At 43.5% G+C, this 27,886-nt stretch overlaps 1 protein-coding gene across 2 annotated transcripts in view; it reads right to left on the bottom strand.

Annotated features, from left to right (window-relative positions):
* The window catches only part of LOC122800748 (proline-rich protein 11-like), a 411,538-nt gene that overhangs the window by 240,585 nt on the left and 143,067 nt on the right, over positions 1–27,886 (bottom strand). The window lies entirely within an intron of this gene.

The raw sequence follows: 27,886 nt of genomic DNA, 5'->3' as shown, positions 1-27,886 counted from the left end.
ACAGCGGACTACCCCAATGGTTAGGACTGCAGCAAGTATGGAGGACGAACACATAGTGCCTGAAGTTCAGAGATGCGTCTGGCTGAAGTAATAGCTACCAGAAAGAGTGTTTTCCATGATAGAAACTTAATGGAGCAGGAAGCTGCTGGTTCAAAGGGGGGCAGAATTAAGGAGGTTAGTAACAAATTAAGGTCCCAAGGAGGAGGGGGTCTCTCACTGGAGGTCTAAGGAGAGTAGCACCTCTTAAAAAAGATTTACAGAGCTTATGAGACATAATATGTTTGAATTTGACAACCCAACATGAAAGTTAGAAAGGGCCGCCAATTGAACCTTGATTGTAGCAGAAGCGGACCCAGAATTAAAAAGTTCTGCTAGGAATTCCAAAATTTCGTGGACTGGGGCTGGGATCTATGTTCCTAGCCTCTGCCCAACAAGAACAACGTTTCCATTTGCTAGCATAAGTTTTTCTAGTTGTGAACTTGTGAGAGAAGACAATCTCCCATATGGCCGGGGAAATGCTGGGAAGCCTGGCTAAGGTTGGAAGTGGAGCAACCAAGCTGTGAGCTGGAGGGTTTGGAGGGATTGATGCAGCCCACCTGACTGATGAATCAGTAGGTCTGGAATCGGATCCAGAGTCCAGGGCTGATCGAGAAGGTAATGGTGCAGGAACGGAAACCATATCTATCGAGGCCAGTAGGGGGGCAAATGAGGATCATTTTGCAGCCCAACAATATTGCCTTCTGTATGAGTTTTGGAATCAGGGGAAACAGAGGAAAGGCATAAAGAAGTCCCTGAGGCCAATCTTGGACTAGAGCGTCTCTGGGCGAGTGACCTGGAAGTGGAAGAAGGGAGAAGTAGTTGCTGCATTTGCTGTTGAAGGAGGTGGCAAAAAGATCGCAACAAGGCTGGCCCCATTTGCAGAAGATAAGATCCGCAACTTCCTGATTCAGAGACCACTCGTGAGGCATGAGAATAGCTCTGCTGAGCCTGTCCGCTATGACGTTGGACCTCCCAGGGATGTGCGTCGCAATCAGAAAACGTTGGGAGGAAATCGCCCACTGCTAGAGTCTGAGTGCTTCTCGACATAGGGGGTAGGACCTGGTTCCGCCCTGCTTCTTGATGTACCACACCACTGACATGTTGTCAGTTTGAATTGCAATGGTCCCAGAAGGGAGAGAGTCCTGAAGAGCTTGCAACGCTAGGAGCACGGCTCTCATTTCTAGGACGGCTCTCATTTCTAGGACGTTTATATGCAGATGGTACTCGTGAGGCTGCCAAGTGCCTTGGACTGTCCTGCCCTGATAATGTCCCCCTACCCTATCAGGGAGGAGTCTGTGGTCACTGCGGCAACTGGAGGGCGCTGAATGAAGGGTCTGCCCCAAGTCACTAGTGGGGAGACCATCCACCAAGAAAGGTGCCTTTTGCATGCGTCTGTAATCATGATCATGCGAGACATGGGCAGCTGTTGGAAAGACCACTGTGTGAACAGAATCCACTGAAGGATCCTCATGTGAAAACAGGCCAGTGGGATTAGAAGAATTGCCACTGCCATGGAACCCAGAGTTTGAAGGACGAACCTGACTTGGATTCTTTTGCTCTGCATTAGAATTTGTACTTGCTGGCGAATTGTGGACATGTTCCTTGTGTCTAAGTCTGCTCCTATATAGGTAATAGATTGACAGGGCAACAAGGCAGATTTTGGAATGCCTAGCTGAGAGCAGACTGTGATTATGTAGTCCCTGGCTTGCAGAAGCTGATGCCTAGTAGCAGCAGTGAGGAGCCAATCATCTAGATATGGAAACACCTGGAATCCTAGACGTCTCAGGTGAGCCGTGACCACTGCCATACATTTGGTGAACACCCTGGGGGCTGTGGTGAGACCAAAGGGCAGACCTCTGAACTGGCAATTACTGGCTCCCAGCCGGAAGCAAAGAAATCTCCTGGAGCACCTGTCCATTTTGATATGGTAGTACACATCCTGAAGATCTATCGAGCGCATCAAATTGTCCTGACCTAGAAAAGTAGAATGGACTGTAGCGTGACCATCCAAAACTTTTCTTTGAATAGACCTGTTTAGTCTGCTGATATCCAGAATCGGTCTCCAGTCCCCTGTCTTATTTGGTACCAAAAAGAACCTAGAGTAAGTTCCGGATCTGTGTTGGTCTGCCGGGACTTCCTGGAGGACTCTTTTTTCTAGCAGTTTTGAAACTTCTATTACTGCTTGGTCCCTCAGATTGGGTGGAACATCTGGAAGGGATTTCCTTGACAGTAAGGGGGGTTGACAGAAGGGAATTTTGTAACCTCGGGATATAATGGACCATACCCATTTGTCTTGCGTTAAATCTTGCCAGGCTGTTGGGTACAGTGAAAGTCTTCCCCCAACTGCCTCCAGAGGCTGGCAGTCGGGCAACCCTTCAGGGATGCTGAAAGGGCTCATCAGAGAAAGATTCTCTGTTGCCCTGGTTCTGCGGACCCCCTCTGCCACAAGGGCGGCGTCTGTTGTTGTTTCCCCCTCTGCCCCTGGAGGAAAAATTGCTATGCGTGTCAGGCGAGGCTCCCTGGGATTTTCGGAACCACATTTTACCACTCTTCTGACCCTTGGGGTATGGTCTAGAAGGAGTTGAAAAACTGACTCCTACGGCAGAGAGAGTCTTGCCATCTTGCTCACACCTAGACAAAGTGTCTTTCACTTGTGGTCCAAACAGAAAGGAATCAAAGGGGGTGTTGGTGAATGACACTCTAAAGGGTTCTGCAAAATTACACAGCCGCATCCATGCATGCCTCCTAAGGGCCACACCTGTACCTGCGGCTCTACTCGCACCATCAGCTGCATAGGAAATGAGCCTCATGGAGGAGTTGACTACAGAATTAAGCGTCGCCAGCAGGGAAGCTACTTTAGATTGAGCCCACACAGCTGATGGATCTTGAAGTGTATCTCAGAGCTCTTTAAGGAGATCCCTCTGAAGCCGGGTAAAATGGCATAAGTAGTTCAGTGACCTCATAGAAAAGGTCGCTGAAGCAAACATTCACTTCCCGTATCTGTCCATGGTCCTAGACTCCTCGTTAGGAGGATGGACAGACAAAGAGGTCTCCGCTACCTCTTTTTTGGTGACTGCTGCTACCACCATGGCATCAACAGGAACACCTTTGATAAGGAACTGCTTATCATGGGGTGCTGTGATGAACTTGCCAGGTCTCCTCGGAGTTGGTTCCACTGTATCCAGAGCTGACCAAGCCTTTCGAGCCACCACTAACATAAGTGGATCAAAAAGCGGAGAAACCCAGGAGGTGGAAGGTCGGGAACTGAACGCATCCAGGAATACAGACTCATCCTCGGTAGGGGCTAGGGGATTCCAGTTCCCCCTCTGCTTAAGCATTTCTAGGATGTCCGAGAAGGAAACAATCTTCAGAGGGGGATCTCTGGGACCCTTCCGAATCATCTAGGTCTGTATCAGAAGTGACAGACTCAGGGAAGTCGATGTGCTTCCTCTTGCACTTCTTCTTACGAGGGGGCTCCTCTGAATGATCAGGGGAGGCCTCGGAAGAAGAGGAAACACCCAATGGGGTGCCCTGGAGGTTCCCCACGCTTGAGGTCTGGAGGAGGAGCAGAGGTTGGCACAGGCACTACAGGGGATGGAGCCGGTGGGGCCGATAGTGGAGCTGACTCAGTGGCCAGCACACTCCTCATGACATCGAAGGCGTACCTGCCACCATGCAGAGAAGGCTCCGGTTCTGAGGAAATCGGAATCCTTCTCCGCACCGAGGGAGACTGCTCAGAGGCCGATGTAGGAGCCGAGCTCACCTGCGCTGAAGCTCCGAGAGGGAGAACGGGGTCGGACAAGGGTCCGATGCCACTCGCCCCCTCGGAGCCGAAGTGAGCCCTGGTGCCCAGAACCCTCGACGGACTGCATCATTGAGGGGATCGGAGCAGACAACAGAACAGAAGGATAGAGAGTTATTGGAGCCGTCGGTTTCACTACTCTAACCCCAACGAACTCCGGCTCCAAACTCAATGGAGTCGGAGGAGGAACATCGATAGAAATGGACGGAGCAGACACCTGTTGAGGAGAGCTGGACAACATCTTGGCAAGTGCCTGCGACTTTAGCAACCTACTGACCACTCTCTCCACATCGTGATCAGACAGCCTAGAGGATCGAGAGGAGTGAGAAGATCTGTGACTGCGCTCGCTCTGAAGCAGGGGAGACCAAGGAGCCGAATGCATCGATTCCAAAGAAGGGGACCTCAGCCTCTTGTGGCTCCGCGAAGGCTCCGAATATTTCTGATGGAGTCGACGGGGAGATGGTCTTATCGGTGCCAGCCAGCACCGAAGTAGCAGGTAGAGTCTGAACCAAAGATGGCTCCGAACTTGGAGCAGACGGCTTGGTAGATTTACGGGATTTCACAGGCTGAGAGGTCTGGCCGGTAAATCCTGGGGCTTTAAAAGACTCCTAAGAATAAGCTTATTCTTACGCTCCTGCAGAACTCTTGGACTAAATGCATGGCAGATAGAACAAGAGTCCTGCAGATGCACAGCTCCTAAACAACAGACGCAAGAAGTGTGCCCGGAGACGTTTTCTGACAGCATGAGTCACACGCCTTGAACCCAGACACTTTGGATTCTTTTGACATCCTGTAACAAGAAATACAACAATAAGCTAACAAAGCAAAATACAGTCTACACAAACGCGCACTATACTACAGATTAAAGCTAAAGGGTTTTTTTTTTTGTTTTTTTTTTAAAGATAGGAAAGCCTCTAAACTTAAACGGCTAACCTATAAAGAAAGTAGAAGGAAAGCCTTTAACGTAAACGGCTAACCTGACAAGAAAGGATAAGAAGGGGAGAACTCTCCAAGTTAAATGAGTTCTACAAGGAAGGGAAGGAAGCTACAATACACACTAGCTAACAACCAAAAATAAGACTAAAAGTTAACACCACCACCTAGGAAAAGGACTATTTTTAGTAAAAAAATCTATAAAGAAATTTTATATAAGCCTGAGCCAGAAAAACGACACCTCACAGCTGAAGCGGCAGACGAGATCTGGGCAGCTATCGCTAGGCATCATGGGATAAGGGGTAGCCTCGAACCAGTAAACAGCTCTCGAGCTATAGAAGATGGCCGAGTCAGAGCCGAGGATCGGCTCCGATCCCAATCAGCAAGAACGAAGGCGACATAGACAACTAACATGTTTGGTTATTAGGTGGAGAGAGAAAATTGTACCGATTGCATAGAACATTGGGGAGTCAATGGCAGACTAAAATATCCCTCCATGACTATCCAAGTAGGAAAACAACAGAGAAGTTGCTTCACCACTTGATGTTGAAGGGAGAAAAACAAGATGCAATAAAGGTGGCCCCAGTGACTGAAATTTTCCTCAGCCACTGACCGATTTAGAGATCACTTCTGAGGCATTAGGAGAGAGCTGCAGAACCTGCCAGGCAGCTGGATTTTGCTCCTTTAAACTAGGTGACCTGAATCCAAAGCCTGTTGTCAAACTCTAATGGCCTCTCTGCAAATTAAGTAAGATTTGGTTCCCCCTTTGTTTGCTGATGCATCATACTGCTGACGTGTTGCTTGACTGTACGGCCATCACTCCTTAAGTCAAGAGGACTTGAAGCTCCTACAGCATTAGGAGGATCATGCATCTTCAGGCCGTTGAAGTGAGAGTTATCCTCAACTCGTTTTTAAAGACCTTGAACCATCCACTCTTTTAAGTGAGCCCCCCCACCTCACAGGGGAATCATCTATGGTTATAACTGCAGCTGGGGGGAGGGGTAAAACAAATTGTATTCCTAGGTATGTGGGAATGGTGGTAAACAAGAGTGTGTGTGTGTTTGTGTAAATAAAGAAGGAAAAACTGAAATGCCTATTGCATTACCAAGTAAAACGAATCATAGCTCAATCTGATTTTGTTGGCTGTGACCATTGTGTGGACAGTATCCACTGGAGACTTCTCATGTGAACTTTGGCATGATAGACCACAGTAACTGCCTCTGCCATAAGGCCTAGAACTTTTTAAGACTAGAACAGCAGGAAGGTTAAGATGATAAAGGACCCAGACTGAATACTTAAGAGAAAACAGTTGCTATACAGGGAGAAACTCTTGACATAAGATTGTGTCCATGTGGCATCCATTGAAAACAATTTGAGGGCTGAAGCTGTGACCTTTGATAGTTTAAGACACCGAAATAGTCAGATTTGCAGAAAGTAGTCTCGGTCTGTTATTAACGACTGTCTGTTGCAGACGAGCCAGTTGTCTAGATATGAAAATATGTGGACCTCTTTTAGGTGCAGGTGGGCTTCAACAACAACTATGCCCTTGTCAAACACCTAAAGGGACTGTGATATGAGTGAAAGGCAAAAATCTGAAATGGTAGTGATTAGTCCCTACTTGGAAGTGCAAAAACCTCCCCGATTTCTTTTCTACTCTAGAGGTACGTGTCCTGGAAGTCTATGGAGCAGATCCAGTCATTTGTCTTGAGGCAGGGCGAAAATCACAGAGATTGATCATTCAGAAAAGGGTCTTCTTTACGAACATATTCAGAGCACTGATGTCCAGAATTAGCCTGAAGTCTTTGCTTTTATTTAGTACCAAAAAGAATCTTGAATAAACTCCTGACCCTCTCTGATCTAGTGAGACAAACTGGAGGGCTCATATTTGAAAGAGGATAGACACATCTTCACGAGCTGCTTACCTTTGTCGAGGAGACATTTGCGAACAGAGACTTCTGATATGGTGGCCTTCAGAAAAACAGTATTGCATAGCCTTTGGATAATCACCCCTCCACAAACTGCATCCAGAGACTGACAGTCAGGCAAGCCTTCAGTGTTACTGGTTTGGCCTTCCTAAGAAGGGTGCCCTGAAATCCTGATAAGGGGCCCTACAATCACATGGCCTGCATCAATTAAAGGGGCCACCTCTGCCAGAGTCATTCCTTGAAGCTAGAAGGCGACCATGTTAGATGGGGAGTCAAAGAGATGATATTAGGATCTCTTGAATAACAGGGGATTTAGAACTCTCGATTCCTGTTAAAAGATCTTGAAGGATTCTCAAATCTGGCTTTTGTAGTCTTCGCAACCTGCAAACACCTTATCAGCTCTTCTCTTACCGCTGGTCCAAAGATTAAGGCCCTGTCAAATGGGGTATTGGTAAAAGGATGCCTTAAAGTTGTCTACAGAGTCATACAGTTGAAACCAAATATATAGAAGAGTAGTTATGCCAGTGCCCACTACCTTGGTGGGCCTCACCTGCATTGTAGTATAGCCACATGGAGAGATTTGTGCCATCAGCATATTTGGGGTGGTCTGCAGTTTAGTAGATTCCTGAGTCATGCAATGACTCAAATTATCAATACCTTACTTGGCTATATCTCTTTGGAATCGGTTCATAGGGGTTAAGTAATTTCTCTCTCACTCAGGGCAAGACACAGATGTGCTTTCCCATCCTTTCCATCACTCCAACCTCCTTATTCAGGGGATATGCATAGCAGAAGCCACATATATGATTCTCTTCCTGGGTACTTCCAGCTGTGACCAGTTGGAGTCCAGTTAATAGTGGGAGCACACTTGCTGTAAATCTCCAAAGAATACAGCCCTGCTTCATCCCGAAAAACCTTGAGCCAATAGGTGGGCATCTCAGGGTGGACCTGGAGCCAATGAAAGCCCTGCCAATAGCCTGAAAGGGGAGGAGGCCATCAACCTCTCCATAACCTCAAAGGGGGTCTATATTAGTTCACCAAAGTTTTTTTTTTCTCCAGCAGACACCATTCTGTTGACCCCTGTTCAGTGAAATTTACTTCCATGATTCGTGGAATTTACCAAGGGCAAGGAAAAATTGCCCCACAGCACAATGGAACCCACAAATAATGAAATAAAACCCACCTAGGTGGGTGGTTCCACTCCCCACACCCCTAACTATATATACCAGTTCCGAGATCACACTACAGTGGGGTAAAGGACATAGTTGTGTAGATGGCCAACTACTTCCTTGCTCTTAGTAAATTTAGCGAATCACAAAGTGAATTTCTCTGAACAGGGGTCGACGGAAAGGTGCTCGCTGAAATAAAAAACTTTCAGCGAACTAACTGACTCCCTCAAAAGATACACAGTCTATCTGCATTTGAGAACCCGCTCCTTGGATAAAGGCTCCTCCTCTGCTAATGAAGTATAGGTAGGTGGTACCAACGAGGGCAGCTCACATACAGAAGACCTAGATAGCCTCAAGATGGAGAACCACATTGTTAGTCCAAATTCCAAACACTTAACACAGAGAAACATTCCAAGTGCTTTTGCTTCTAAGATGCTGCTGAAGACTTCACAACAGGCATCTGGGTCCAAGATCCACTCAACAAGATGGAACTAGGGTGGTGTGGGTTGGATGCAAAAATTTTGGAGCTGAAGCCAGAAGGGCAGATGGTGCCATAAAAGGATCCAGGTGGAAAACCGGCTTCAAAACAGCTGATGGAAAAAAATGGTACCAGAGAAGGAATGGTGAGGAGGGCCAACCTGAGCAACTCTAGTAACAGAGGGGGATGAGAATGATGTCAAAGGCCATCTGCGTCTTCAGGAAATCCCTCATTATTAATTTCCAGTCCACTTCAGATGTACTTCTAAATGAGTACAAGGATTCCAAAGATGAAGTTAAAGGTGAATACATGAAGAATGTCAGCTAATAAAATTTGCAAGGGCTTGTCTCTAAAGAATATTGCCTCTAAAACTGAGGATTTCTGTCTTGGTGCCATGATGAGAGAAGACTCTTGCTGTCTATTCTTGTGCTATCTAGAAATCCCTGTCTTTAAACCTTTTCTTTCTTTTTATGAAGATCTTCTGCCAGCTCAAAAGGAATATATAATTAGTTCACTTTTCGTGTCAGCTAATGAACTAGGACTAAAGTCTTTGCAAATGATGCACTCTACATTGAAGTGCTCTGGCTCTAAACAGACCGCACACAAATCATGTGCCTCTTTTGGTGGGAGTTTAAGCTCACACTTTGTACAATTTTTACACTTCTTATTCATGACTAACAACAACAACAATATAATAATATTAGCACTAAGTGTAAAACTTGTTTTAGAAAAACAGAAGGGGGAAAACACAGGGGTTATGGGAAAAGTTTTAGGAGCTTAAGGCACTAGAGGGCTATCAAATGGCTGGATCACATCTGGGGAACAGCCTGGTACACTTTCAGATTGGAAAAAAAGGATGAAATAGATTCCAATGCTGTCCAGGCTAAAGGGGAGTTAAAATTAATTTTGGAGTGTTCAAATTTATTTATTTAACATTTGCTAACTGGGAAAGTCTGACTTGGAACAAAGGCAATTTTCAGTGGAGGCCTGGGAAAAAAATGCTCCAGACGCATGTCTCTAATGTGGGAGGAAATCAGAAAACCCACACGAAAGCAGGGAGGACATGCAGACTCCGCACAGAAGAAGGCACCCCAGCAGAGAATCGAACTAGAGACCCTCTTGCTGTGAGGCGACAATGCTGCCGCTGCGTACCACTGCGCCATCTGACAAATCTTGAAAAGAACTCTAATCATCAGAGAAAAGGGGGTGTGGAAGGCATAGGGGAACATACCTGTCCATGGGAAGAAAAAAACATCCATTTTTCTTGGCCTTTCTGCAAGGTACCCTGGAGCAGAATCTCTTAACTGTTGAGAACAGAGACAAACAGATGTTCTGGAAGACCCCACGGTGCAACTTCCATTTGGTAGAGTTTGTCCTGAATCTGCTCAAATGTGTTTTTCACCGTGTTCTGCTCAGATGGAATTTAAAGGACCACTACGGGCAAATGATGAAGAAAACATATATTTTTTTATCTTTCCATGATTTACTACACCTCCCAAAGCTGCCTTCAGCAAAATAAGTACTCATTCCTAATTTTACTTTGTTTTTACTCTTGTCTGCCCTCATGGGGGCAGACATGGTGATTCCTTTGGAAAGCTAAATATGTCCTATAATGCAGACTGTGAGGACAAACAGCCCTACTATTTGTTCAGACTAGACTTCCGACTTCCATTCACTTACAATGGAACTCCTGAAAAAAATTGTCAAGTTTGAGAGTCTGCAGCTCATGTGTCATTGACTGGTATGCGCTGAGTTTTACAAATGTTGTTCCTGCTGATGTACTACACATTCACTGAAAGAAACTTGCAAAAGTGTCAACAAATTATTGAGATAAAAAAGACTTTTCACAAGGAGCAGTTTTGCAAGTTTCAGTTCCTGACCAGGTTACTCCTCCCATCTCCCCTCTTTCAGTGGGCTACAGTCTCACATTTCCAGCTTTGCTAGATTCAACTATTAAGTCAGCTTTGCATGACAATAGAAATAAAACAATAGCCTGGTGTGCCACAAACTGTTCCCTTGTATGTCTCTACACTTCTGAATAGCAATTCCCAAGAATAAAAAAAAAAAAGCAAACTCATCATTCCAGAGTTTAGGCTAGTCTATCCATTTTTTAAAATGTGAACAGTAAAATATTCAACTTGTAATGCATTTTGGCTGCTGACATGGTTATCTTTACATAGTTAGTCTCTTATAGCATAACCTGAACTTATGGTATTTAATGATACATTTTACAACAATTCTCAGTTTCTTAACAATGACCTCCCAAGCCTCTGATGTGACCTAGTACTTTCTTACTATTGCTTTTTGTAGTTTGACTTAGTTGTATACTTGTAGTGTGTTTCTCATCCTCTCAGCAACAGACTCCTGGAGAAGCATATACTTTTATTGAAAGAGTACCAGCAGCTGTAGCAGTGTTACCACACTCCAAAACAATGCACTCAAACATAGTACTGAAACACAAAGGAATGTATATGCCTGAATCAAGCAGTGATGAAATTGCTAGGGACTTCACTGAGCAAAATTTTACTCTTAATTTCTCCATTTCATAATGCATAACATTCTCACCACACTTACAAAGGCACACCTCCACCTTCCAGAAACACAGCAACCCACACCCACACAACTGCTACGGTTTCTCCATTCAGTTATTGCTAGCCAAGAATAACACTTTTTAATAAGGATACCTACCAGACAGGTCTGCATAGCACACTTGGTCTACCTGCATCATCGCAGCTCCCCCCCCAGCAACTGCAACATTGCCAGATAAAACCACTGCTACGGTCCGGTTTCTCCCCACAGTTATTGCAAGCCAAGAATAAAGTACAGTTGTGTACTCTTACCATAAATGTAGATGTTCGAGTATGTTCACTGTTCGTCATTACTGTAGGGTTCTTCCTGCTGGCAGCAGCCCTAGATCGGCCAGAGTCCCAAAGTCGGGACCGACGTCGGCTGAAGTCGCTCCTGCCCTGACGTCAGTGCGCCAGGGGTATAAAGACCTCAGCCAACGCCATTTTCCCCAGTTTTTCTTGCCCCAGATGTCAGGTGCCCAAAAATAAAGGCCAAAAGCTTAATCAAAAAGAATAAGCAAACATAAACCAGAACATTCCCAAATATCACCAGCAAAAATACCTCGGAGAAAAAAGAAATGTCAAGGAGACACAGACAGCACTCAAAGAACAACAAAAGAGGGGACAGGAGGGAGGGTAACCCAGACTGTAACAGTGAACATACTCCAACATCTACATTTATGGTAAGAGTACACAACTGTACTATGTTCTTCGTGGTTCACTTTTACAGTCATTATTGTAGGGTTGAATCCCAAAGCTAAGAAAGGGTGGATGGAGAAGGAAAAGAAGGGGCGGCCACAAAACCCTGCAGGACTGCAGAGGCAAAACCTGCCCTAGATTTAGAATAGAGAGGGAGATTGTAGTGCTTAGAAAAAGTATGCACAGAACTCCAAGTTGCAGCTTCTAAGATCTCCTTGGTAGGAACTCCACTGAGAAAAGCTGCCGAAGTGGCAGTAGCTCTGGTAGAATGTGTTCTGACATTAACAGGAACAGGCTTACCATGATGAGAGTAACAGAACTTGATGCAGTGGGCAATCCACTTAGAAATAGCCTGCTTAGTGATTGCTCTCCCCTGTGAGGTAGAAGCATAAGCCACAAACAATTGGTCCGATTTCCTGAAAATCTTGGTCCTGTCCAGATAAAAGCAAAGCTGCCTGTGTATATCTAAAGAATGCAAAATACTTTCCTCTTCACTTTGAGGATTAGGATAAAAGGTAGGCAAATGAATAGTCTGATTCAAGGCTACTTTCAAAACCACCTTAGGCATAAAGATGGGATTAGTCCTCAGGGACACCCTGTCCTGATGAAAAATAATAAAGGGTTCTACAGCCATGAGAGCTTGCAATTCCGAAACTCTTCTGGCAGAGGTAATGGCTAAAAGAAAAGCAGTTTTCCATGATAAAAACTTTAAATTTGTGGAAGCTGCAAGTTCAAAAGGAGATGAAGTTAACTTTTCCAAAACAAAGTTGAGATCCCAAGTGGGAACTGGTGCTCTTAAAGGAGGCCTTATATTCTTCGCCTCCTCTCATATATTGCTTAAGTAATGGATGAGAAAAGATTGGGGGATCCGTATTGTAATGTGCAGAAATTGCAGAAGCATAAATTTTGATAGATGAAAAAGATAGGCCCTTATGTAACATCTCTGTTAGGTATTGTAAAATCAGAGGAATGTTTGGAACTGCAGAATCAAAACCCTGGGCCTGAGTCCAGGAGCAAAATATTTTCTATTTACCTGCATAAGATTTCCTGGTGCTGGGCCGTCTAGCTTCAAGAATTACATCCAGTACCTGTTTGGTAAGGGTAGAACTGTTTAAAGACCCTGGATCCGCCAGGCTGCTAGATTCAGAGATTTGACATGGCTGTGCAGGATCTGGCCGTCTCGTTGAGACAGTAGATGTGGAAGTTGTGGCAAAATCCAGGGTGGACCCTGAGCCAGGTTCATCAGGGTGGAATACCAGAATTGCCGAGGCCAGTTGGGAGCCAGTAAAATCATTCGCAGTCTGTCCTGTTTGATTTTCAGAAGTACCAGAGGAAGAAGAGGCAAAGGAGGAAAAGCATATACTGAGAGGTGCTTCCAACTGAATGAAAGAGCATCCACTTTCCATGCTAGCTTGTGGTAGGTCCTCGTGCAGAACGTTTGAAGTTGATGGTTTTGGGGAGATGCAAAAAGATCTATGTCTGGGCACCCTCATGCCTCCGTTATCATCCTGAATATCCGAACATCCAACATCCATTCGTGTGGATCCAAAAGAGTTCTGCTTAGACTGTCCGCCAGAGTGTTGTCCTTTCCTGACAGGAATTGAGCTAGTAAGTCCACCTTGTTGGCTAGTGCTGTGTTCCACAGAGCCATGGCCAAACTGCATAGGGGGTAAGAATGAGAACATCCCTGCTTGTTTATGTACCACATCACCGTAGTGTTGTCCGTCTTTATCAGTAATTGCCCCGGTAGAATAAGATCTTTGAAGGCTGTCAGGGCATTCTGTACAGCTAGCATCTCCTTCAAATTTATGTGCAGATGCATTTGGTCCTCTGTCCAGGCACCCTGAAGACATTTCCCTTGCATGTGGGCTCCCCATGCATGATCCGAAGCATCCGTCGTTATGACTTGATTGGCTGGAATGGGACAGAAAGGCCTCCCCTTGTTTTGGAGACAGGCCTCGTCCCACCCACCAAAGAAACTCCTGCTAGAGAGGGGGCAAAATTGCGATCACTGTTTCCAGACTGTGGTAATGCTGAGACCATACACTCTTGAGGTACCACTGTATCGTCCACATATGCAGCCTTGCATATGGTATTAACAGAATGCAGGATGTCATGTAACCCAGAGCCTGCAGAACTTTTCTTGCAGACAGCTGACTCATTAAAGCCAGATTTTTGAAATAAGAAGCCAGTTGCACTTTTTTGTCTGGTGTCAAATAAGCCATCTGGGTTGTAGTGCTCAGAAGTGCACCCAGGAAAGTAATTTACTGTGTGGGGACCAGGTTTGATTTCTTTAGGTTCACCGTGAACCCTAGGCACAAGAGAAGATGCTGCACAAATGTTAGATGCTGAAGTAAAGTCTCCTTGTTGTCCGCTTGAATGAGACAATCATCCAGATAAGGGTATATTTGAATTCCCTTCGGTCTGCAAAACACCATTACTGGTGCCAGGCACTTTGTAAAGACCCTGGGCGCAGTAGATAAGCCAAAGGGCAGCACAGAGATCTGGCAATGCCTCGAGCCCGCTTTGAATCTCAGGTACCTTTTGCACTCTTGCCGTATGGGAATATGGAGGTAAGCCTCCTTCAAGTCCAAAGTCACCATCCAAGCATTCTTGCTCAGCATAGGCAGCAGCTGCTGCAAAGTGAGCATCTTGAATTTTGGAATTTCTAGGAAGGTGTTCAATACGGAAAGGTCCAGGATTGGTCTCCATGCATTTTCCTTCTTGGGAACCTGGAAAAGTCTTGAATAAAACCCTTGCCCCATTTCTGTATCTGGTACCAAACCTATGGCCCTCATATCCATGAGGGACCAAACTTGCCGTTGTGCCTCTGCCCATTGATGCTTTGGCAGATCTGGCCATCCGTTTGATCTTGGCAAGGTATGGTAATGAAACCTGAAACTATGTCCAGAACCCATCTGTCTTGGGTTATGCGGCTCCAATTGTGATAAAGAGAGAGATTTTTCCTCCCAAAGGCGCATCCAGGAGGGATGCCCCTGGAGCTAGTAAGGGAGAGTCATAATATAATGACTGTTTCCTGTAAGGTTGTGACCTATCTTCCCCTCCCTTGGGAGAGGGGGCACTCCACTGTTTATTTCTGAAAGGGGACTGTGCCTGACCCCTATCTCTGGAACACCTGTATCTGCCCCTCTGAGGTCTGTCCGAGCTCGGAAAGGACCAAGGTTTAGCTGGCCAATTCCTGCTAAATCTAGGGGGTTGTACCTGTAGAAAATCTTTAACAGTCTGCACAGATTTGGCTTTGTCTTCCATTTTCTTCAATACTTCCTCAGCTTTGGCCCCAAACAAAACATTGTGTTGCAAAGGGGCATCTAAAAGCTTTGCTTTAACCTACTCAAGCAAACTTTGCTCCTTTAACCAAGCGTGCCTTCTAATAACTGTGCCAGTTGCTGCAGCCCTGCAAGAAGCCTCCAAAGAATCAAAACCACAGTGCAGGGTATGTTTACCCACCTGCTCAGTAGCATGCAATAAATCCTGTAATTCCTTATAGTCTGCACCACCAGAAACAGCAGAAATCTTTTGCTTTAACACAGACAAAAGGTATTGCTGATATTTTAACATATGAAATTGACAATTCAAAGCTCTAACAGACAATGCAGCAGAAGTATAAACTTTTTTGCCCCATCTTTCCAAGGCTCTGGACTCTCGGTCAGAGGGAATAGGATTCTTAGCAGAGGCTGCTTTAACACCCTTAGAGCCCTGAGAAATAGTTTCTGGATCAGCTGAAGGATTCTTAAAAAGATATTTGTGGGAATATGGAACCCTATAATACCTATCCGGTTTGACAGGAGCAGGAGGAAAAGAATCAGGAGAGAGAGATGCCTCTGTAAAAACATCATTCACAATGTCCAATACAGGGGGAATAGCCAGGGGTCTATGTTGTGGAAGCAGAAGAAAATCCCTAAGCCTTTTCTTAGATTCAGGGTATTATGCCCTTCCCAGTGAAAATGCTCTCTCATGTCATGCAAGGTTTCCCCAAATAAATATTCCTCAGGAGGAGAGGCCGAAGGAAGGGATTCTTCAGCATCAGAATCCTCATAAGGAGGGAAGGAATAATCCTGCTCAGAAGCAGCAGCAGAATAAATTGATACTTGATCTGAGGAATCATAATCTGGCTCTAGCCTAGGTCTCTTGTCAGGAGGGGGATGAGAACCCCTGATCATAGTTAATAGGTCTTCAGCCATTCTAAGCATCTGTCTTTGAGGTCTAGGGCCCTGAACAGAAGGTGCCTGTGCATGCTGCTTTGTCTTTGCCTTTGTCCTTGACTGCAAAACTGGAGTCATCTGTACATGAAGCTGTGTAGGCCTAAAAACTCCCTTAGAAGCCGGTGCCTGCACAGCAGCTCCAGACCCATCTAAGGGAGCAATATCCGGAGGTCCAATCCCTGAAAAGTCTAAAGGCCCCATTGGCTCCTCACGGGAGTCGGTACAGGCAACTGGTTCAAAAGTGGCGGATGACAGGGGCTGCAAAAGCGCCTCACTGATGACAGCCGAGCCGACAACTGGCTCTGGTTGAATAAAGTCGCCCACTTTGGACCTCGGAGGCCTGTCTTTATCCTTGCGCCTCTTATACATTGCAGTAGCCGGATAAGAATCCGACGACATATTGTAATTAAATCTTTTTCCAAAATAATGGAAGGCAAAATCGTACCTACGCCCAATAGTGCATTGATTAAACTTGGCACAAAACCTACAATTAGCAAGGTATACAGTAAGAGTGAAAATCCTTATGAGGTATTTGCTTTCCACAAGAAATGCAGTTATTAACTTTTTCTGACATCGGACTGGAGCAAGAAAAAGGTTTCCCCAACGAGGTACTTGGCTCAAAAGAAGAAGTCTTCAATTCAAAAGCCACCAAAAACAAACAGTCAGCCGACCTGCACTTGCGAACTGCTTTGCAACAGGCACCGCACGGCAAGAAAGACTGGGGAAAATGGCGTCGGCTGAGGTCTTTATACCCCTGGCGCACTGACGTCAGGGCAGGAGCGACTTCAGCTGATTTTGGACCCGACTTTGGGACTCTGGCCGATCTAGGGCTGCTGCCAGCAGGAAGAACCCTACAGTAATGACTGTAACAGTGAACCACGAAGAACATCACTTTTTAATAAGGATACCTACCAGACAATTCTGTATAGGTGACTGGATATTTACAGTTCTTGTTATTGGCAGATGTGGTACTTAACAGTTACGTTTTAACCATTGTGACTGGTTATTTACATTTCCTTTTTCAGCACATTTGTTACTTTTACTAGTTATTTTTTAAACATGCACACCTGCAAGCCCCCCCGGCAACTATAGCTTTGTCTATTGCCACTGGGTGGCATAACTTAACAATATACTTGCTGTATCTTGTCCCAAATAGATCTGCCTCCACACTGAATACTTGTAAAATAAGGCAAGTACCATTTACTTGGTGTATTTTGTCCCCAGATAGATTTACCTTCCTTTGTATTACTTGCACACCAAGGCCTTAAAGTAGTGTTTCTGCAACTAACTGCTTACACTCCTAATTTCCTGCTTCGACCTCTTCCTTGCTTACACTTACATTACAGCTCCAAGGCTTCCACTTCTTATGCTGATTACTTTCTTTTGCAGTCTTCTGTGAGGGGGCGAGACAGATCTCTACCGGCTTTTTCTGGTTATACCTTCCCCCATTTTGTATCTCCCTCCTCTAACTCCCTCCTGCCCCATGCACATTAACTAGTCTATATTAGTGGGTCTCCTTGAGCGGCGCCCTTTTGAAAGTTATCTTTTGACCTGCTTGTGGTGAGGAAGCTTCCCCAGACCTTTTTCAGTGTGACTGCATCAGTATAAAGTAAATTAAACTAATCAAATACAGCCAAACAGACACATTTGGTGTAAATAGAAACAAGTGGAACGATACATTTGGTGTACAAAGAAAAGAAACAAGCAAGTCCATTGATATAATTGGAGTTAGTGTTAGCCCCGCTGCGCTCAGGCTCACTCCGCTCCCCTCCCTGCTTCCTATTCCCACCCGCCCCCACTAGTGCTACATTTCAACTGAACTTAGCCACGCCCATCATGCTAACCACCAATCACTGAATCTGCCCCACCCCTGTACCCATTTCCTTCTCTTCCACTATTCCACATCCTGTAAAAGCACAGTCTACAATCACAAACACCACCTCTCATCATCCACCACACCCACCCCATCCCAAGCAGATCTCTCACTCATGACCAAACCCAACCAAACCATGCCCAAACTACCCAAACCCACATACATACATACACCTCTTACTATTGCTCCTAGGTGTATCCACACTCCCACTGCTAACTTCTATCACCAACCACCAAAAACAACTTAATTTTATCCATATACAATGAAAATCTACTTGACATAACTACAACACACCCTTTTACTCAACTAGTCCCACATCACTACCAAACCTTCTTTATTTCCCACTATGCACACAGATCACAGCCATCACACTACCAGTCTTAAACAACTATAAAGAACTTTAAGACCTTAAGCAAACTACTCAATCTATATTTTTTACCTCAGAACCCAACTCATTAGCTGCGGTGATATACACCCAAATCCAGGCCCTGAAAATCTAGGAGACCCAACCCTCAACCTGAATGATACCCTACTCCACAGAGACAAATCCACGCTCCTCATTTTAAATTTAAATGTTAGGTATACTAAAAGTCCACGACCTTCATGCACTACTCTCCTTTTATCAACCTGAGATAATCATACTAACAGAGACTTGGCTTAAACCAGGCAACCACAACAATGAAATCACTCCACCAGGTTACAATATAATTCGTAGTGATAGAATAGGTAAAAAAGGGGGGATGTTGCTGTAGTGTATAAATCTCACATCATCCTTGAGAAAGTAGACATAAACCTAGATTTCATAAAGTTGAATTCACTCTAACAAAACTAAAACTTAATGATAATAAACGCATCAACATCATAGGGTGCTACATCCCTCCAGGCAACAATATCCCCATTACAGAAAAACTCCTAGAATGGATATCTAACTCCCTCCCCCAGGAAAGCATAGTATTAGGAGACCTTAAAACTGACTGGCAAACTGTTCCAGTCATAAGCCACTCTCCCACATTAACCTACATGGCCTAACCCAACTCATCACTTCTCCCCACAAGAACAGACAAGAGAACCAAACATCAATCCACTCTAGATTTGATACTCGTATACCACCCATCACTGATATCCCTAGTAGGATGTCTACCAGACACCTCGTGTAAGCGCCTGTAAAGTGCATTTGTGTAGGATTCAGCAGTCATAACTGTACTGTCCATCTCCATGGGTGTCATGAAGTTTGCCACTTCTGTCTTAAGAAGCATGAAGTTGGCATTGGAGAAATTTTTTACTGTGGTTTCCTTAATGAGGAGTGAGGGCGGGATGTGGATATCTAGGGTGATTAGCTTATGGTTGGATCTGACCAACGAGGAGTTGACTTCAGGATGGAGCCTTGGAGTACTCCTAGGGAGACTGGTAGGGAGGGGGAGAGTTGGTTTTTCCACATAACAGCTTGTTTCCTTCCCTCTAGGTAGTTTTTGAACCAGGAGATGGCAGGGGTGGTAAAGTTTAGAGGTGCTAGTGAAAGAAGGAGTTTATTGTGGTTAACCATATTGAATGCTTTTGACAAGTCAAGGAAAGTGGCAGATACAAGGAGTCCATTGTTTCTGTGAGTATTGACAATGTTGGTAAATTCTCTTAGTGCGGTGGAGGTGCTATGGAAGGGTCTAAAGCCATGTTGTTGTGTTGATTTTAGATTAGATATTTCATTAGTTGCTTGTGTATTACTCTCTCTAAAATTTTAGATAAAGATGGTAGTATGGCTATAGGGAGGTAGTTACTGAGTTCCAGGGAGGTTCCCCCTTTATGTAGAGGGATGATATGTGATATTTTCCATAGCTTGGGTACTATGCACTCAGAGATGGACCTGTTAATTAGGATGGAGACAGGATATGATATTGGCTTCTGCAGCCAGGTGGACCTGTTAATTAGGATGGAGACAGGATATGATATGGCTTCTGCAGCCAGGTGGAGGTATTCAGCGGGTAATTTACCTGCAGCTAGAGACGTTGGTTTGAGCATGCAGAGTATTTTTTAAATGGATTTGGTTGGTTCTGGGTGGAAGCTGAACTTGAGGCAATTGTTAGTTGGGGTTGTGGGATGTTGTCATAGGGTTGGTTGTTTGTAAGGGTCTGGATGGTTTCCGTAAAGTATTTATTAAATTGTGTGGGGATGTCTTCCTGGTTATCATCTATTTTTGAGGTTGGGGTAGTTGTTTTACCTGGTTGTAGAATAGAGTTAATTGCTGCCCAGAATTTTTGTGGGTTGTTCCTGTGCTTATCCTGTAACTTTTGGTAGCAAGATGTTTTGTCTGTTCTGGTGAGTGTTTTGGCTTTATGTAGTTCAACATATATTTGTTTGTTCAATTGGGGTTTACTGTTTAGGTAGTTGGTCCAGGCCTTCTTTCTTTTTTTGAGGAGGGATTTTGTGTCTGGGGCTAACCAGGGGGCATATTTAGTTTTAATTCTTGTTGTTCTGTAGGGGGCATGATGATTAAGGGTGTTTAAGAAGGTATTGAAATATAGTACAGCTTCATCAAGAGGTAGGTTTTTAAGGGGGCCCAGTTACACATTTTTAGGTCGTTTATAAAGTTGAAGCAGTTAAAGTGTTTTTTTGTTTCTAATTAGGCATGTATATATTTGGGTCAGTTGTGGTGATTTTGATCTGAGTAAGAATGTGGCTTGGTAACTACTTGGTGTCTGGTAGACACCCTGTTAGGGATATCAGTGATGGGTGGGATAAGAGTATCCAATCTAGAGTGGATTGATGTTTGGTTCTCTTGTCTGTTCTTGTGGGGAGAAGTGATGAGTTGGGTTAGGCCATGTAGGTTAATATGGGAGAGTGGCTTATGAATGGAACAGTTTTGCCAGTCAGTATTAAGGTCTCCTAATACTATGGTTTCCTGGGGGGGGGTTTAGATATCCATTCTAGGAGTTTTTTCTGTAATGGGGATATTGTTGCCTGGAGGGATGTAGCACCCTATGATGTTGATGCGTTTATTATCATTAAGTTTTAGTTTTGTTAGAGTGTGTTCAACTTTATGAGGTCTAGGGTTGTTATGTCTACTTTCTCAAGGATGATGTGAGATTTATACACTACAGCAACACCCCCCGTATTTTTACCTATTCTATCACTACAAACTATACTGTAACCTGGTGGAGTGATTTCATTGTTGTGGTTGCCTGGTTTAAGCCAAGTCTCTGTTAGTATGACTATCTCAGGCTGATAAAAGGAGTGTAGTGCATGAAGGTCGTAGACTTTGTTTAGTATACTTAACATTTAAATTTAAGATGAGGAGCGTGGGTTTGTCTCGGTGGAGTAGGGTATCATTTGGGTTGGGGCTCCTAGATTTTCTGGGCCTGGGTTTGGGTGTATATCACCGCAGCTAATGAGTTAGGTTCTGAGGTAAAAATAGAGTTTGAGTAGTTTGTTTAGGGTCTTAAAGTTCTTTATAGTTGTTTAAGACTGGTAGTGTAATGGCTGTGATCTGTGTGCATAGTGGTGAATAAAGAAGGTTTGGTAGTGATGTGGGACTAGTTGAGTAAAAGGGTGTGTTGTAATAAAGTCAGTGGAAGTAGTTTTTCTTGGTATATGGATAAAATTAAGTTGTTTTTGGTGGTTGGTGATAGAAGTTAGCAATGGGAGTGTGGGTACACCTAGCAGCAATAGTAAGAGGTGTATGTATGTGGATTTGGGTAGTTTGGGCATGGTTTGGTCATGAGTGAGAGATCTGCTTGGGATGGGGTGGGTGTGGTGGATGATGAGAGCTGTTTGTGATTGTAAGGTAGCTAGATGGAAGACTGTGCTTTATAGGATATGGAATAGTGGAAGAGAAGGAAATGGGTACTGGGGTGGGGCAGATTCAGTGATTGGTGGTTAGCATGATGGGCGTGGCTAATGAAATGTAGCACTAGTGGGGGCGGGTGGGAATAGGAAGTAGGGAGGGGAGCGGAGTGAGCCCGAGTGCAGTGGGGCTAACACTAACTCCAATTATATCAATGGGCTTTCTTGTTTCTTTTCTTTGTACACCAAATGTATCATTCCACTTGTTTCTGTTTACACCAAATGTGTCTATTTGGCTGTATTGTACTAGTTTAATTTACTTGTACTGATGAAATCACACTGAAAAAGGTCCAGGGAAGCTTCCTCACCACAAGCAGGCCAAAAGATAACTTTCAAAAGGGCGCCGCTCAAGGAGACCCACTAATATAGACTAGTTAATGTGCATGGGGGAGGAGGAAGTTAGAGGAGGAAGATACAAAATGGGGGAAGGTATAACCATAAAAAACCGGTAGAGATCTGTCCCGCCCCCTCACAGAAGACTGCAAAGGAAAGTAATCAGCATAAGAAGTGGAAGTCTTGGAGCTGTAATGTAAGTGTAAGCAAGGAAGAGGTCAAAGCAGGAAATTAGGAGTGTAAGCAGTTAGTTGCAGAAACAGTACTTTAAGGCCTTGGTGTGCAAGTAATACAAAGGAAGGTAAATCTATCTGGGGGACAAAATACACCAAGTAAATGGTACTTGCCTTACTTTACAAGTATTCAGTGTGGAGGCAGATCTATTTGGGACAAGATACAGCAAGTATTTTTTTACGTTATGACACCCAGTGGCAATAGACAAAGCTATAGTTGCCTGGGGGGGCCTTGCATGTGTGCATGCCGGCCAAAACAATATTTAAAAAATAATTAGTAACAAATGTGCTGTAAAAGGAAATGTAAATAGCCAGTCACAATGTTTAAAACATAACTGTTAATGACCACATCTGCTAATAACAAGAACTGTAAATATCCAGCCACCTATGCAGACTTGTCTGGTAGGTTTCCTTATTAAAAAGTGTTATTCTTGGCTTGCAATAACTGTAGGGAGAAACCAGAACGTAGCAGTGGTTTTGTCTGGCAATGTTGCAGTTGCTGGGGGGCGAGCTGCGATGATGCAGGTAGACCAAGTGTGCTATGCAGACTTGTCTGGTAGGTATCCTTATTAAAAAGTGTTATTCTTGGCTTGCAATAATGGTAGGGGGAAACCGGACCATAGCAGTGGTTTCATCTGGCAATGTTGCAGTTGCTGGAGGGGTGGGGCCCGAGTTGCGATGATGCAGGTAGACCAAGTTTGCTATGCAGACTTGTCTGGTAGGTATCTTTATTAAAACGTGTCATTCTTGGCTTGCAATAACTGTAGGGAGAAACCGGACCGTAGCAGTGGTTTTATCTGGCAATGTTGCAGTTGCTGGGGGGGGGCTGCAATGATGCAGGTAGACCAAGTGCACTATGCAGACTTGTCTGGTAGGTATCCTTATTAAATAGTGTTGTTCCTGGCTTACAATAACTGAAGGGAGAAACCGCAGCAGTTGTGTGGGTTGCTGTGTTTATGGAAGGTGGAAATGTGCCTTTGTAAGTGTGGTACGAATGTTATGCGTTATGAAATGGAGAAATTAAGAGTAAAATTTTGCTCAGTGAAGTCCCTAGCAATTTCATCACTGCTTGATTCAGACATATACATTTTCCCTTGTGTTTGTCAGTACTAGGAGTGCATTGTTTTGGAGTGTGGTATCACTGCTACAGCTGCTGGTACTCTTTCTATACAAGTATATGCTTCTACAGGAGTCTGTTGCCGAGAGGATGAGAAACACACTACAAATATACAACTAAGACAAACTACATAAAGCAATAGTAAGAAAGTACTAGGTCACATCAGAGGCTTGGGAGGTCATTGTTAAGAAACTGAGAATTGTTGTAAAATTTATCATTAAATACCATAAGTTCAGGTTATACTATAAGAGAATAACTATGTAAAGATAACCATGTCAGCAGCCAAAATGCATTACAAGTTGAATATTTTACTGTGCACATTTTAAAAAATGGATAGACTAGCCTAAAGTTAAACGCCAAAAAATGCATAGTCATACCCTTCGGGAAAAACAAGGTTACCCCTAGCTACCATATAGGTGGCAATCCACTGAGCACAGAAAAAGTCATCAGGGATCTGGGGACCCAGGTTGACAGTAGCCTTTCGTTTGACACTCATGTTGCTAAAGTAGTTAGGAAAACCTTCTATATCGCCCACCTGATCATGAAGGGATTCACATCTAGATCAAGGGAGGTCATCGTCCCCCTGTACTCATCACTCATTAGACCTATGATTGAGTACAATGCCCGCTCGAATGTATCTGACCAGACACCTGCTGCAGCTTGAAAGGCCCCAAAAGTTCCTCACCAAAAGGATAAAGGGTCTCAAAAATATGTCTTATGCTGCCCGACTGAAAGAACTCCAGCTCTATTCAGTCTCATACCGCTTGCTCAGAGGTGACCTGTGCCTGACATATAAGGCCATGTCAAACCCAGATTTGATGAATATGCTTCACCTCAAAAATCTAGATCCCTCAGAACCACAAGGGCGGAGACTTAAACCTTGACACGGTTATAAATAGAACGTGCTGGAGGGACAGATTCATCACCCAGAGACTCCTATGCTGTGGAACAAAATCCGGTACATGTGAGGCAGAGCACCTCTCTGGCCTTGTTCAAGAGGAATCTTGACCAATGGATGGGAGATTGCAGATATACCCCAGGGATTACTTCAGTGTCACTGCTTGACAGAGGCACAGCAAAATGATAGGCATAGTTTTTATTCAAACTAAAGGGGTGGCGAAAGCCACATAACTATGGGCTAGGCTTATAAATGCCCTTGGGCAGATAGGTAGTATGAACCTATGAACTCTGGACTGATGAGTTTGCTTTTTTTTTTTTTTTATTCTTGGGAATTGCTATTCAGAAGTGAAGAGACATACAAGGGAACAGTTTTAGTGGCACACCAGGCTATTTTTTTATTTCTATTGTCATGCAAAGCTGACTAAATAGTTGAATCTAGCAAAGCTGGAAATGTGAGTCTGTAGCCCACTGAAGGAGGGGAGATGAGAGGAGTAACCTGGCCAGGAACTGAAACTTGCAAAACTGCTCCTTGTGAAAAGTCTTTTTTTATCTCAGTAATTTGTTGACACTTTTGCAAGTTTCTTTCAGTGTATGTGTAGTAGGAACAACATTTGTAAAACTCAGCTCATACCAGTCAATGACACATGAGCTGCAGACTCTCAAACTTGGCATTTTTTTTCAGGAGTTCCATTGTAAATGGTAGGGCTATTTGTCCTCACAGTCTGCATTATAGGACAGATTTAGCTTTCCAAAGGAATCACCATGTCTGCCCCCATGAGGGCAGACAAGAGTAAAAACAAAAAATTAGGAATGAGTACTTATTTTGCTGAAGGCAGCTTTGGGAGGTGTAGTAAATCATGGCAAGATAAAAAAATATATGTTTTCTTCATCATTTGCCTGTAGTGGTCCTTTAAGTAGGCTGAAGGGACAGAATGTAAACAGTTGCAATTTCCTTGATTATTATGGCTACTTTTATCTCAAAAAGCATCAGGCTCTACAGTCCCTCTGCTGTCAAGAGTCTGGCTGATCACAATAGCTCTGTGAAGACTGGTCCCGGAGAAGTACCTAAAATTAAAAGAAGTTGCTACCCTTGACAACATCTTAAGACAGCATAAGGTGATGACTCTTCAGAATGAGACAGATTTGGAAAACTTGTCTCCAATGAGTAGATTTTATAAGTTTTTTTTTTTTTATACAAGACACATTTTCAAAGATGTCTGATGAAGCTGGGAAGTTGTGCATTCTGGTGGAGCAGCAGTTAGTGCTGTTTCCTCACAACACTTAGTTGTCATCTTCAGTTTTCAGCTGCAGTATCTTTCGTTTTCGGTGTGGCATTTGCAAGTCCTTTCAGTGTCCATATGGGTAATTGGAAATACCCCAAACTGCCAGTTTTGGGTGATTGCAAGACTGTATGACCATGTGTGTATGTGCACACTTGATGTTGCTAAGAACTGGCATGGACTGCCATCCCCTGGTCTGAATTAGTGGTCTGTCTTATGCCCACTGATCACCTGGACAAGTAACAGTTCCCTTGTGACCCTGTAGGGATAACTGGATATCAGAAAATGAATAAGTGACTTACAATGCAGCAGATTTCAATTTTATATTTCTATAAATTTGCACAAACTAATTTTCAGTACTTTAGAAACCATGCCTGAGGGGCACATAGTGCCAGCAGCATGAATTTTGCCTAGCTAGACTCTATTTCATTTGACTAAAAGCAATTCCTTTGAAAATAATTAATAATGATACTTTTGCATAATCCATAAAATAAACACTTACTAGCTCTTTAAATTGTATAAGTTGCAGGGGTAAATCAGTGATATCTTTTCCCAGAAATATCTATTCAACGGATACCATAAACAAGTTTGGAAGTCTCAGTTTTGACTACATTAACAAAAATGGACATAATTCATACCTTCACAATGAGGAATGACCTAGGACATCTTCCATTCCACATTTGCAGTTAACAGTGCATTTTAATGTCAACCACTATAATGCTTCAGTAATAATATGTAGCTCAACAAATTGGGAAAGTGTGAACGAAAGTTTACACATTAAGTGACAAACTGGTTAATATTTAAAAAATCACCTAATTGTACAGCTAATTGCACACAAATGTTCTTAGTACCATTTTATTTATCACAACCCTTCTTCTACATGTTACTCATCACTAACTGATAAGCCACTGGGCTAAAGAAGAAAGATTCATAAGGAACAGTGTGTCAAATAGAAATGTACAAAAAAGGTACTGCTATACAAGATAAATAAACTAGGGGCATAGCACTCTTCTTTTCATGGAAGACTACAGCCAGCCATGATGGCCATTATAAAACGTGGTAAGGACCTAATTCTTGTAACAGCCCTTTAAAGGGACACTATCTCGTTTCTGAAATCACTTTCTTGCCTCGGACCGAAAAGTAAATGGTGACACCCACTGCGTTAACTACCTCCTATTTTGTGACATCATAGTCCGCCCCTTCTCACATTTTTTTCTTCCCCTCAGAGTTCCCCCTGTCTCGTTTATGTTTAGTTTCCCCATGTAAACTCCAAATTCCAAAAGTAGTTCCTACTGCTTTTTTTTAACACACGAATAACTCATAAACATTTTTTTTCTCTCTCAAAACGCAAGTTTTGCAATGATTTATTATAACTGTTAATTGCAGCACAGGTCTCCAAAACAAGTACGGTTGCAAAACAAAACAATTTTTAGGAACATATTTTGCTTCGTAGGCATTTTTAATACTGGTAAGCTACATTATCCACAGAAGCAATCAGTTCTTATTTTTTTTTTATTTTCCCCCTAAAATATATCAGCATGATAACAGTTGCGAATGAGAGCACAACAGCAAGTAGAACTGCTGTCTAGAAGAACGGAGCTTAAATGAATATATTGAGAGGTAATTACCATGAGCCAGTCTTCTTCAATTTTACCTATGCACTCTGAATACAGTTAGTTAGATCTGCTGCATTGTAGATGCATGACTGCTTCTTGTATAAAATGTATTTGAAATTCATAAATATACAATTTAGCTACATGCTTTCACAGTATCACAGTAGGGACAGCTTCCTTTAAAAAGAAAGTGGACAAAAACGGCAAAACCGCTCTCGGCAATTAATTAGCACTTGTTATAAGTTATAAGCGCTAAACCCATGCATTTCAACTATCCACATTTTGCTAAATGTCTCTCCTTTCATTTCATGGTAATATTTTGTTTTAATAAATAATAAATAAATATTTTGTCCTATTTCAATTTTCTAATAAAATACTGGAGATTACAGTTAGTAATGCCAGGCGTTAAGAGTTTCATACATTTCCTTCTTTAGAAAAGCATGTTGGTGCAAAACGTATTAACTTTCTAAATCAGTTAGAGCAATATTTCAAGAAATGGGTCTAGAATTCTTCAGCAAAGAGGTTGATGTGTATGGCATTCAGCGCAATACATTGCAGGCAGTGTTTTTGTAACGTTCCATTATTACTGTTCATGGTTCGGTAAAAGGAAGAGCAACGAGGGGAGAAGGACAGAATCAGAAAGTGGCTGTTTTTTTTTTTTTTTGCTTGATAGAATTGAACAGGGGTTGGATACAAGTCCTGTACTGGTAGGGTTTGAGGAACTTGGCACTTGGTTTCAGTCCCAGGGTTGATTCTAGAGCATCGTTGCTGGGGATATGTAAAATAATATTTAAAAGAAGCATTTAGGTGTTGGTAGGAGTAAATAGAGTATGACCATGTTTGTAGCGAAGTCATATGGGTAGTGTTT

The sequence above is a fragment of the Protopterus annectens genome, chromosome 4.part1 (assembly GCF_019279795.1).
Source record: "Protopterus annectens isolate FY-2018-M chromosome 4.part1, PAN1.0, whole genome shotgun sequence".
Taxonomy (NCBI): Eukaryota; Metazoa; Chordata; order Ceratodontiformes; family Protopteridae; genus Protopterus; species Protopterus annectens.
Note: the sequence above shows the minus strand (reverse complement) of the source record. Positions and strands in the feature narration are given on the sequence as shown.